A 12,271-nucleotide genomic window follows, 5' to 3' on the forward strand; every position below is an offset into this window, starting at 1 on the left:
AGCCTTTGTAACCAATAGAAATAGAGCTTGGAAAGGATTTTATTTTATTTTTTTAGAGCTTGGAAAGGATTTTAAAGCAGATGTAATATGTTCAAAGACTCTGTTATCTTTATTGATCTTGTAAGAAAGGCACACTAGTGTACTTAACCCCAAGCTCTTTCACTTTAGAACTAACTAGTGATCTCTTTATTACAAATATATTTTCCTGACACCAACACTTATATAATGTTGAAAAACATTACCATACCATTTGACAACTCCATAGAGATATTATCACAAAAAATATAACATTAATTGTTCCCTTTAAACTGGTACTAAATTTGTGGCACAGTAACTGACCGCTACCAGCAGGTTGAACAGAGATAAGTTATCTTGGTTAATTGATACTTGCTTTCAAGATAGATTTCAAAGTCACTCAAGTTTCATTTTAGCCCTCAAAATTATCTTCACAGAAAAAAAAATCTTTAAACAATTTAATTTAACAAAGGAAACCTTGAATTTGATCTGCATTTAAAAGTTGAAGATTTGAGGAACTGTATTCTTCTATACTCAAGATTTCATTTTATGCTATCTAAGAGGCTTGAAAAGTAGGAGTAATTCTACATGCTTATGGTTCAGAAAATATTTAAACTAGATAAGATGTCTCAGACTATGGAACTCGTCATCTAAGAAATTTCATGAGACAGACAAACAATGGTTCACAACAGAGTCATCAGATACTATACTGGCTTCCTGAAGGAAAGTGTGTGCTGCCTAAGGAAAATAATGATGTACTTAGATTTCTGCAGATTTCTCTGAGATCTTTGCTACCACTAGAAAGATCTGGAAAAATAAGTATCATGAGACTAAATAATCTGGCTAATACCCAAATCTCTGGTTCTGTGAGCTCTTCATACTTGAAATGGAATCTACTCAATTAGTTTCATCTGGACACTTTACTCAAAGTAGGATAGCATTTGTTTGTGTCACCCTGCTCAAATTAGAACTCCAGAATCTTAAGGCAGTTGAGCAGTCACTATGCCTACTGATGATCTGCTACCAAAAAACAAACAAAAACAAAACAAGAAAAGTTGACACTTGCAGTAGTTGGAACAACTACTATCAAAAATTATACACAACCAGAGTATATCCAACATTGTGTAGATCTGAGTTGATTACATCCCCAAATGCTAATGCTCCTCCAGATTAGCCTAAAGAATGATAAAAGAGGAGACTGGGAATTTGAACCAACACAATTCTTGAGTCCCTGTGTTAAACAGTAACAAAAGAAAAACATTATATTCTTGTTGGGGAATATAATGTGAACTAACTAAACAACTTATTTATCACAACTGCTAGCTCATCAAGATTCACTTCAAAATTCTTCCTTCATTGAGTCTTCTAATCCAAAACTATTAAATTATAAATTCTGCTCAATCTCAACTAGTTCCCCACCTTGCAAGACCTGCCTTAAATTCACCCAGCCCAGGTCCTAAATCTCTACTAATGCCTCTCCCTAATTTCCTCATTTTGAGGCACCCCTTAGACCCTGGCACAGTGGTGTTTTCCCTTAAACAAAAGTAAAGTAAAATAAATGTAGCTTTTCTGATCAATCCCTGGAGAAGGGGAAGGCTACTCACTCCAGTATTCTGGCCTGGAAAATTCCATGGACTATATAGTCCATGGGGTCACAAACAGCTGGACACAACTGAGCGACTTTCACTTTCTGATCAATGGGTTTTCTGTGTGCACGTGTGTTTTCTGTTAGAAGGGGTCAACAGTTGATACAAGCAATAAACAAATATTTAGCCTTCCAGATGAGGATAAGTGCTACGAAAAAAAATAGACAAAGAAGTAGGGAAGAAAACGCATGTGGGTGGTGGTGGGTAGGTTGGGTGTTCCAATTTTAGACCAGGTAATCAGGGAAGGCCCCCCTAAGTGGATAACATTTGAGCAAAGACCTGTAGGTGGTGAAGGAGCAAGCATGCAGCTATTTAGAGAAAAAGCATTTCAGAAAGAGGGACTAGCAACTGCAAAGGATTTGAGATAGGAACTTGCCTGGCATGTTGGAGAAGTAACAAGGAGGCTAGTTTGACTAGAGAAGAGAGCAAATGGTAGAGATTGGATATAAGGAATAAAAGCTAATGGGAGGGATACTTCCCTGGCAGTCCAGTGGTGAAAAGCTAAGATCCCATGTGCCTCGTGGCCAAAAATTCGAAACATAAAACAGAAACAATATCGTAATAAATTCAATAAAAACTTAAAAAATGGCCCTCATTAAAAAAAAAAAAGAAAACACCCAGTGGGAGGTAAATGGTTTGTATAGGGCCTTTTCTCTAAACGACATGGGTAACCATTCAAGTGAACTTTACAATCAGTTTATCAAGGAATTACAATAAATTTCTAGATCACTTGGGGGATAATTGACATTTTTATGGTATTAAATCCACCCAGCCAGGAATATATTTCTCCATTCTAGATTTTCTTTTATTTCCTTCAGTCAAACTTATATATGTTTTTGCCCCATAATTTTGTAAATTCTTATTAAATTTATTACTAGCTGTAAAAAGTTTGTTTTTGTTTGGATTAGTTTTGGCTTTGGGGATTTTTCCCTCCAGTACATTATCTAACTGGACCACATCTCAGTTACAATTGCTACTCTAAACTCAACCACTATTCTGACCGCTATCATGGCAGGTTAGTTAGTTTTGCCTATTTTCACCTTTATATAATTATTAGGATTTTTTTAAAAAATTATTAATTTTGAACATATTCCGCTTATAGGCAGTTACGACAGTTCAGAATTAACTCTAACAGCCATTTTCTTGGGATATTTTGATAATAATTATCTCTAAATAATCATCATTTGCTCTCTTTGGTCTTGGTGAGTGAGTGAAAGTTGCTCAGTTGTGTCCAACTCTGCAACTCCACGGACTGTAGCCTGCCAGGCTCCTCTGTCCATGTAATTCTCTAGGCTAGAATACTGGACTGGTAGCCTTTCCCTTATCCAGGGGATCTTCCCAACCCAGGAATCAAACCCAGGTCTCCTACATTGCAGGCAGATTCTTTTTTTTTTTTTTTTCCATTTATTTTTATTAGTTGGAGGCTAATTACTTTACAATATTGTAGTGGGTTTTATCATACATTGACATGAATCAGCCATGGAGTTACACGTATTCCCCATCCCGATCCCCCCTCCCACCTCCCTCTCCACCCGATTCCTCTGGGTCTTCCCAGTGCACCAGGCCCGAGCACTTGTCTCATGCATCCCACCTGGGCTGGTGATCTGTTTCACCATAGATAACATGTTTCGATGCTATTCTCTCGAAACATCCCACCCTCACCTTCTCCCATAGAGTCCAAAAGTCTGTTCTGTACATCTGTGTCTCTTTTTCTGTTTTGCATATAAGGTTATCATTACCATCTTTCTAAATTCCATATATATGTGGTAGTATGCTGTAACGTTCTTTATCTTTCTGGCTTACTTCACTCTGTATAATGGGCTCCAGTTTCATCCATCTCATTAGAACTGATTCAAATGAATTCTTTTTAACGGCTGAGTAATATTCCATGGTGTATATGTACCAGAGCTTCCTTATCCATTCGTCTGCTGATGGGCATCTAGGTTGCTTCCATGTCCTGGCTATTATAAACAGTTTGCAGGGAGATTCTTTACCATCTGAGCCACCAGGGAAGCTCTTGGTCTTGGTAGTTATAGATTACTTCTGTCCCCTAGCTTACTGCATTGGATAGAATTCTCAGAACAATTTGAATAAAAGAGGTGGTCGGGTTTCCCTGGTGGTCCAGTGGTTGAAAGTTTGCCTTGCAATGCAGAGGTTGCCAGTTCAATCCCTGGTCTGGGAAAATCCCATATGCTGCGGGGCAACTAAGCCTGCACACAGTAACTGGGGAGTATCGCCTGCTACAACTAGAGAAAAGCCCACGCAGCAATGAAGACTCAGCACAGCGAAAAGCAAATCAATAAATAAATATTTTTTAAAAAGATAAAAAGCTTTTATTCATGGCACTAATGTGAGCTAATTCTTACATGTAATCTCTTTAATTTTGACTGCTTAGAAATTAGTTTTATATTAAGAAGGTATCTTTTTCTAATTTCCTATTTTTTTAACCAAAATTCTATTTTTGCATCTTTAGTGAGCACTGTAAGTGGTATACTGAACAAGAAAACCAGCGGAATGTAATTAAAACGTATCTATGTATTATTCCCCATGGTCCCTTTAACTTGTATTCAAGGGGCAAGGTTTATTGCTTCCCCCTGGATGAAACTCAGTTTTGACTATTCTGACTACTCTTTGGTGACTGGAAGTCCAGACATCATTGTAGAAGGCAAAATCTGTACGTTTTTAAAATGCTTTTATATGTTTTAGTGTCAGCATTATACTGAATTTGTATAATGAATCAGGGATATTTTTATACTCATCTTTAAATATTAAAAAGAAAGGTTGATAAAATTCAACTTTAGTCTTGCTGCTTGGTGGTCTTTTAGGAAGGAAGTATCTGATTTGAAAAAACCACAAGGACTCCTAAAAATAACTGTGGGAAAACTACAGGGATTATGTTGGAATTTGAATAATTACATGAAGGGGTAAGAAGAAGAGAAACTTGCTACTGTTAGTGGGGTTCTTTTTCTTTAATCATAGAGAAAATATTTGCATTTGGAATTGCATAAGGCAGAGATCTTTGTTACAGTATACAGAATATTACACTAGGTATTTCAAGCAGAAAAGTATTTGTTATATTTAATGCAAGAGTTTACTGAATAATTGGAAGAGCTGGAGGAAAAGGCTTTAGGTTGAGTGTAGTAAATTGTTAACATTGGTGGCCTGTAATGAACCATGCCTCTTGGTTGTGGAAGTCCTGTCCCTTGAATCTGGAATAGCCTTGTACCTTATTGTGACTTCTTTTAACCAAAAAAAAAAAAAAAAAAATTCTTCATTAGGTGACACTGTGCCAGTTCTGGGTGTAAGTTTTTGGAAGGTGTGGCAGATTTTTGGAAGATCTTATGCTCTGGGTAAAGAGTGTATAAGAAGAGGTCCAGCCACTCTAAGGGAGAAACCAGATGCAGAAACTACATGGAGAGGTGAGGGCACAAGACTAGATAGTGAAGACCTGAGGAACCCACCCAAATGCAAGAACCAAGGTCCCCTGTTTTCTATGACCTAAGTTGAGCTCTTCCAGCCAGCCTCTAGCAATCTGAAGTAACCTAGCTGAGGCATCAGATGTGTAAGTTTCACTTATATCTTGGATGGCTCAGCCCCCTGCAGGGACCACATGGAATAGATATGAACACTCTGTGCTTCCAAGGTGGCTCAGTTCAGTTCAGTTCAGTTGCTTAGTCATGTCTGACTCTTTGCAACCCCATGGACTGCAGCATTCCAGGCTTCCCTGTCCATCACTAACTCGCAGAGCTTGCTCAAACTCACGTCCATTGAGTCGGTGATGCCATCCAGCCATCTCATCCTCTGTCGTCCCCTTCTCTTCCTACCTTCAGTCTTTCTCAGCATCAGGGTCTTTTCCAATGAGTCAGTTATTCACATCAGGTGGCCTAAGTATTGGAGTTTCAGCTTCAGTATCAGTCCTTCCAATATTCAGTACTGATTTCCAGTGGTAAAGAATCCACCTGCCAAGCGGGAGACGCAGGTTTAATCCCTGAGTCGGGAAGGTCACTTGGAAGAGGAAATAGCAACCCACTCCAGTATTCTTGCCTGGAAAATCCCATGGACAGAGGAGCCTGGCAGGCTACAAAGAGCTGCAAGGAGTCAGACACGACTTACCAAGTCAACAGCAGCAGCAGTTCTACACATCTATTCATGACTTCTGGTGGCAAATTGTTAACCATGGTCAACATCCTTCTGCTCACATTCTATTAGGGCCATGGCATATACTAGAATATAGAATATACTTTCTTTCTAATTTCCTTTCTACTTCAACAACCCCACCCTCCTACTAGTAACTTCTGACAAGAGGTGTTCATTTTAGGATGAAGAAAGAGATCTGTGGATACAGAATAGTGATAGTTGCACAATAACATAAATTTACTTAATGTTATTGAATTGTATACTTTAAAATAGTTAAAATGGTCAGCTTTATGTTATATTTTACCAGAATAAAAGAAAAAGTCTTATCTTAAATACAGTTTCTTTAGTTTTTCTTAAGTAACATGAAACAGGAAAAAAAAACTTGAAAAATGTATGGTGCTATGTGCTCCATCGTATAAAACTCTTTATGACCCTATGGACTGTAGCCTGCCAGGCTCCTCTGTCCATGTGATTCTCCAGGCAAAAATACTGGAGTGAGTTGCCATTTCCATCTCCCAGGGATCTTCCTGGCCCAGGGATGAAACCCACATCTCCTCTATTGGCAGGTGAATTCTTTACCACTGAGCCACCAGGAAAGCCCCAGGAGGCAAGACACAGGAGCCAGTGAAAAGATACTGAATTGAACTTGAGAAGCTTTACTAGTGTAAGCAGAAGTGAAGTGACCACATTGAATGAGAAGCTGAGTTTCGCATCTTTCACAACCAATTCTACATCTTAATTTTCTCTTTACCTGAAATGTCAGCGAAGAAAACACATGACAGCTTCTTAACATCAGTCCTGCACAACTTTTTTGACCATTTCCTCAGCCTTACCATTGTTTGGACAACTGTTATAACCAACCTAGATAGCATATTAAAAAGCAGAGACATTACTTTGCCAACAAAGGTCTGTCTGGTCAAGGCTATGGTTTTTCCAGTGGTCATGTATGGATGTGAGAGTTGGACTGTGAAGAAAGCTTAGCGCCAAAAAATTGATGCTTTTGAACTATGGTGTTGGAGAAGACTCTTGAGAGTCCCTTGGACTGCGAGGAGATCCAACCAGTCCATCCTGATGGAGATCAGTCCTGGGTGTTCATTGGAAGGACTGATGTTGAAGCTGAAACTCCAGTATTTTGGCCACCTCATGCGAAGGGTTGACTCATTGGAAAAGACCCTGATGCTGGGAGGGATTGGGGGCAGGAGGAGAAGGGGACAACAGAGGATGAGATGGCTGGATGGCATCACCAACTCGATGGGCATGAGTTTGAGTAAACTCCAGGAGTTGGTGATGGACAGGGAGGCCTGGCATGCTGTGATTCATGGGGTTGTGAAGAGTAGGACACGACTGAGCAACCGAACTGAACTGAACTGAACTGAACCTATCCACACTTGACCTTTATAATGAGCATGGTCATATTTCCTTTCTCAATTCATATATACTAAGGTGAAATTATAACTGTGGCCTAAGTAGTTTATGGTATTTAATATTTACACAAAGAGGAAATGTATAACTGCAGTTTTACAGGGAGTTCCTTGGTGGTCAAGTGCTTAGGACTCCATGCTCCCAATGCAGGGGCCATAGGTTCGAGCCCTAGTCGGGAATTAGGATACCACACGCTTCACAGATGTGACAATAAATAAATAAATATTTTTTTAAAAGATGAAATTTTATATACCTGCATAGTCCTCAAAAGTTGTTACAGCATTCATCAGGGATCATGTTGCATAAGGACAAAATGCTCTAAAACCACTATCAACATATTGCTTGCTCACGATTTTGTTAAATTATAGATATTATGATGAGAAAAGCAAGCTCAAGTAAATGCATGCAAAACTAAGTAATTCTTAATCCCAGAAGTCCTTGTCATTGAAACATTGCAAAAAGGAAAATAATTTCTGAATACAGTTAGTAGAAATAAAATTACAGTCTGGTTTTCTAAGTTCTGAATTTATATTTTCACAACCATCTCCTATTTTTATGTAGTTTAAAATTATTAATTTATCTTCCTCTACAAATATGTTTACATAGCTTTCCCCAACACTATTTGATATTGCTTAAATCCTGTGTACTAAAACAACTACTTTTACTGTTCCTAGCTGTTATACAGAAGGTCCCCAACTTACGATGTTTCCACTTACAATTTTTGACTTTATGATGGTGCGAAAGTGATCCATATTCAATAGAAATGGTACTTCAAATTTTGAATTTTTTTCCTGGGTCAGTAATACATGGTTTGGATGTTCTCGTGATCCTGAGTAGCAGTATTGAGCTTCTGATGACTAGGGTAAACAACCAATACTCTTAGAAGCATTCTGTGGCCATACAACCAGTCTGTTTTTCACTTGCATTAGAGTAGTCAATGGATCACATGAGATATATATTAGACTGTATCCTGGACCATAATATAATCCTCAACAATGTAAAAGAATTGAGACTTCCCTGGTGGTCCAGTGGTTAAGATTCCTTGCTTCCACTGCAGAGGGCACAGGTTCCATTCTTGGTCAGAGAAATAAGATCCTGCATGCAGCACTGCCAAAAAATAAATAAGTAAATAAATAGTAAAAGGACTGAAACCATATAGAAAGTATATTCTTTGTTCCTATTTACAGATAACATAATTGTCTATGTAGAAAATCCCATGAAAACTCACGACATTTTTTTCCTAAAACTAATAAACAAGCTCAAGAAGGTCTCAAAATACAGGAGAAGCATACAAGCATTAGTTCTATATACTGGCAGTGAACACTGAAATTAAAACTACAACAGTTCCAAAAAATTACCTACTTAATTGTAAATCTAACAAACCATATATGGGGTTTGTGGGCTGAAAGCGACAAATGATAATGAAAAAAATTAAAGATGATCTAAATTAGTGGAGAGACATACTGTGTTCATGAGTTAGAAGATTCAACCTAGTGAAGATATCAAATCACCCCAAACTGATGTGTAAGCTTAATTCTTACCAAAATACAAATTTTAAAATAGATATAAACAGGCTTAGGGCTTCCCTCATTGCTCAGTTGATAAAGAATCAACCTGCAATGAGGGAGACCTGGGTTCGATCCCTGGGTTGAGACGATCCCCTGGAGAAGGGAAAGGCTACCCACTCCAGTATTCCAGCCTAGAGAAAGCGCTGGACTGTATAGTCCATGGGGTCGCAAAGAGTCGGACATGACTGAGCAACTTTCACTTTCAGACAAGCTTATTCTAAAAATTTTATGGAAAAGAAAGAAAATATAATCGCCAGAAAAGAACTTAAGAAATAAGAATAAAGTAGAAGGAATCATTCTACCTGATTTTATGATTAATTACAAAGCTTCAGTAATTAAGACAGTGTGATAGTACTTCAGTCATCAAGACGGTGGCTCAGTCAGAAACACACAATGATCAGTTAAAGGAAATAGAGAAATAATCCCACAGTGGTAGGACAATGTCATTATCAACAGAGTATAAAAGCAGTTAAATGACAAAAGGTTTGTTTTTTCAGCAAAGGTGCTGAAATATTTGAATATCCATAGGAAAAAAAAAAAAAACACCTCCATCTAAACTTCAAACCTTAGCGAAAAATTAACTCAAATGGTTCATAAATTAAAATGTAAGATGTTAAGTTATAAACTTTTCAGAAGAAACCATAGGAGAAAAATCTTTGGGACCTGGGGCATGGTAGCAAAAGCATCATCCTTGAAAGAAAAAAATGATAAATTGGATTTCATTAAAATTAACAACTTTTAGTTGGTGAAAGAACTGGTAAAGATGAAAAGACAAGCTACCGACTGGAAGAAAATATTTGCAAATCACATCTGACAAAGGATTCTTATCTGGAATATATAAAGAATGCCAAAATTCAACAGTGAAAAAACAATCCAATTTGAAAATGGGCAAAGGACGTGAAGAGGCATTTCACCAAAGAGATTACACAGATGGTAAACAGGCACATGAAAAGATGTTAGTGCCTTACTAACACTAATTATTAGAGAAGTGGAAATTAAGACCACACTGTTAGAAGAGTGAAAAGAAAAAAATACAATTCCAAATGGTAGTAAAGGTGTCTAAAAGCTACATCTCTGATAGATTAATTGTTGGTGGGAATATAAAATAATATATCCACCCTGGAAAACAGTTTCATAAGAAACTGAATATGCAACTACATACAACCCAGTAATTGCACTCCTGGGCATGGATCTCAGAGGAATGAAAAGTTATACCTGCACAAAAACTACACACAAACGTTCATAGCAGTTTTTTTTTTTTTTTTTTAATAGCAGTTTTATTTGTAATGGCAACTATCTGGACAACCAAAATATCTTTCAATAGGTGAATGTCTAAAAAGAAACTGTACAAAAACAAAGAAACAAACTGTACATTTATACCACAGAATCTACTCAGATATAAAAAGCAGCAGCTGGGTTTCCCTGGTGGTCTAGCGTTTGAGAATCCACCTGCTGATGCTGGGGACTTTGGTTCGATCCATATGTCAAAATTCCACATGCCACAGAGTAACTAAACCCATGCTCACAACTACTGAGTTTGTGCTCTAGAGCCCATGAGCACCAGCTACTGAGCCCATGCACCGCAGTGAATGAAGCTTGAGTGCCTACAGCCTGTGGTCTGTTACAAGAGTCTCCACCACAATGAGAAGCCCTAGCACCTTGCTGCAACTAGAGAAAGCCCACAGACAGCAAGACCAAATACAGCTAAAAATAAATAAATAAAATTTTTTACAAAGCAATGACCATTGGTATATGGAACAACTTAGATGGATTTGAAGAACAGGAAGATGAGCGGGAAAAGTTCTTTTGAAAAGATCACATACTGTATGATTCCACATATACAATGGAAAGAAATGACAAAATTCTTTCTTCCCAGTTGTTCTCATGACCACCTAGATTCATTAACGCCTCTCTTATCCCCTGTGTCTGAGAATGACTCTTCTCATTGATAAATCTAGTTACTGCCTCACCAACTAGTACAACTGTAACCATTTGAATGGAAATCATTTTAAGTAAGAGTTGATATGTATCTCCAGAATCAAGCAATGATAATCCCTTCCTTCACACCTTTTACATATAATGTGCACAAGTCCCCACACTAACACACAGTATTAGTAACACAAACTTACTGCTATGAACAGCAATTGATGGTCCAGTGCTACAGTCCATGGGTTTGCAAAGAGTTGGACAAAACTGAGCAACTGAACATAACTGAACTAGTACACCCTGGTTTTTCCCTCTTAAGGACCAAAGTTCCAAATACTTTTGATTTCCAGAGGAAGCTAGGCCTAAACCAGGTCTATTATATCTCTGACAACTCTTTAAAAAAAAAAAACTTCTTTGTGCTGAGTCTTAGCTGCAGCATGTGGGATCTAGTTCCCTGACCAGGGATCAAACCCAGGCCCCCTGCATTGGAAGGATGGAGTCTTAGCCACTGGACCACCAGGGAAGTCCCTGAACTAGCTATTTGATTAATGTTCTTTATCTTCCCCATATTCTTGCTTACTTCCCCACCACGAGGCTTAAAATATCACATATAAGAAAACAATTCAGTACCAATTGCTGTTCACACCAATAAGTTTGTATTCCTAATACCGTGTGTTAGTGTGGGGACTCGTGTACATTATACATAAAAGAAGTGAAGGAAGGGATTATCATTGCTTAACTCTGGGGATACATATCAACTCTTATGTAGAATGATTTCCATTAAAGTGGTTACAATGGATGTACTTGTAGTCTATGAATAATCTCAGTGCTTTTAAAGGGTTAACCTTTAAACACATGAAATATTCACCAAGCAAAACAAATATAAGTACCCTTGAATGTCTTATCTGCTTTCTCAGCTTAAAGGATAAGAGAGACTCTCTCAGAGTTTTTCACCCTTCCTCTCATTTATTCAACAAATATTTATTGAGATAAATTTTATTGAGTGCCTGTGAATGCCAGGCACTGATCACCAAGATAGTGCCTTCCTCCAGGTAAAGATGAGTCAGAAAAATTGTAATGAAGAAATTATGTCACAGTAAGATGAGGTCAGGCAGTCTTTCATGGGGAGATTTTGGGGTTGAGTCCTTCACGACTAGAAGGAGTTAAACAGAATGGGCTGGTGGTAGGGACAAGCTGCGAATGGGGTGGGGCAGATGGAGGCTGTGAGGAAATTTGAAGCTGGAAATACTTTCAAGTCCAAAGACAGAAGGTGGAAGAGTGCTGGCCTGGTTTTACTTCCAGCATCTTTTTCTAATTACACAGTGCTGCTGGCCCCCTGCTCCACCTAGAGGAGGTGTGGGATCACACAAAGGCGGGGACTTGAGAGCTGAAGGGCTGGACTGTAGCCTTGGCCATCTGAATAGATGTTTGATTTTGGGTGAATTGCTGGACTTCTGTGTGCCTGTTTGCTCATCTGTAAAATGGGGATAGTAACACCTCGATTAAATGAGAGACTGTAAGTCAAGCTCCTCCCTCAGTTCATTCAGATCTCCTTGC

Source organism: Muntiacus reevesi, chromosome 17 (assembly GCF_963930625.1).
Source record: "Muntiacus reevesi chromosome 17, mMunRee1.1, whole genome shotgun sequence".
NCBI classification, from domain to species: Eukaryota; Metazoa; Chordata; class Mammalia; order Artiodactyla; family Cervidae; genus Muntiacus; species Muntiacus reevesi.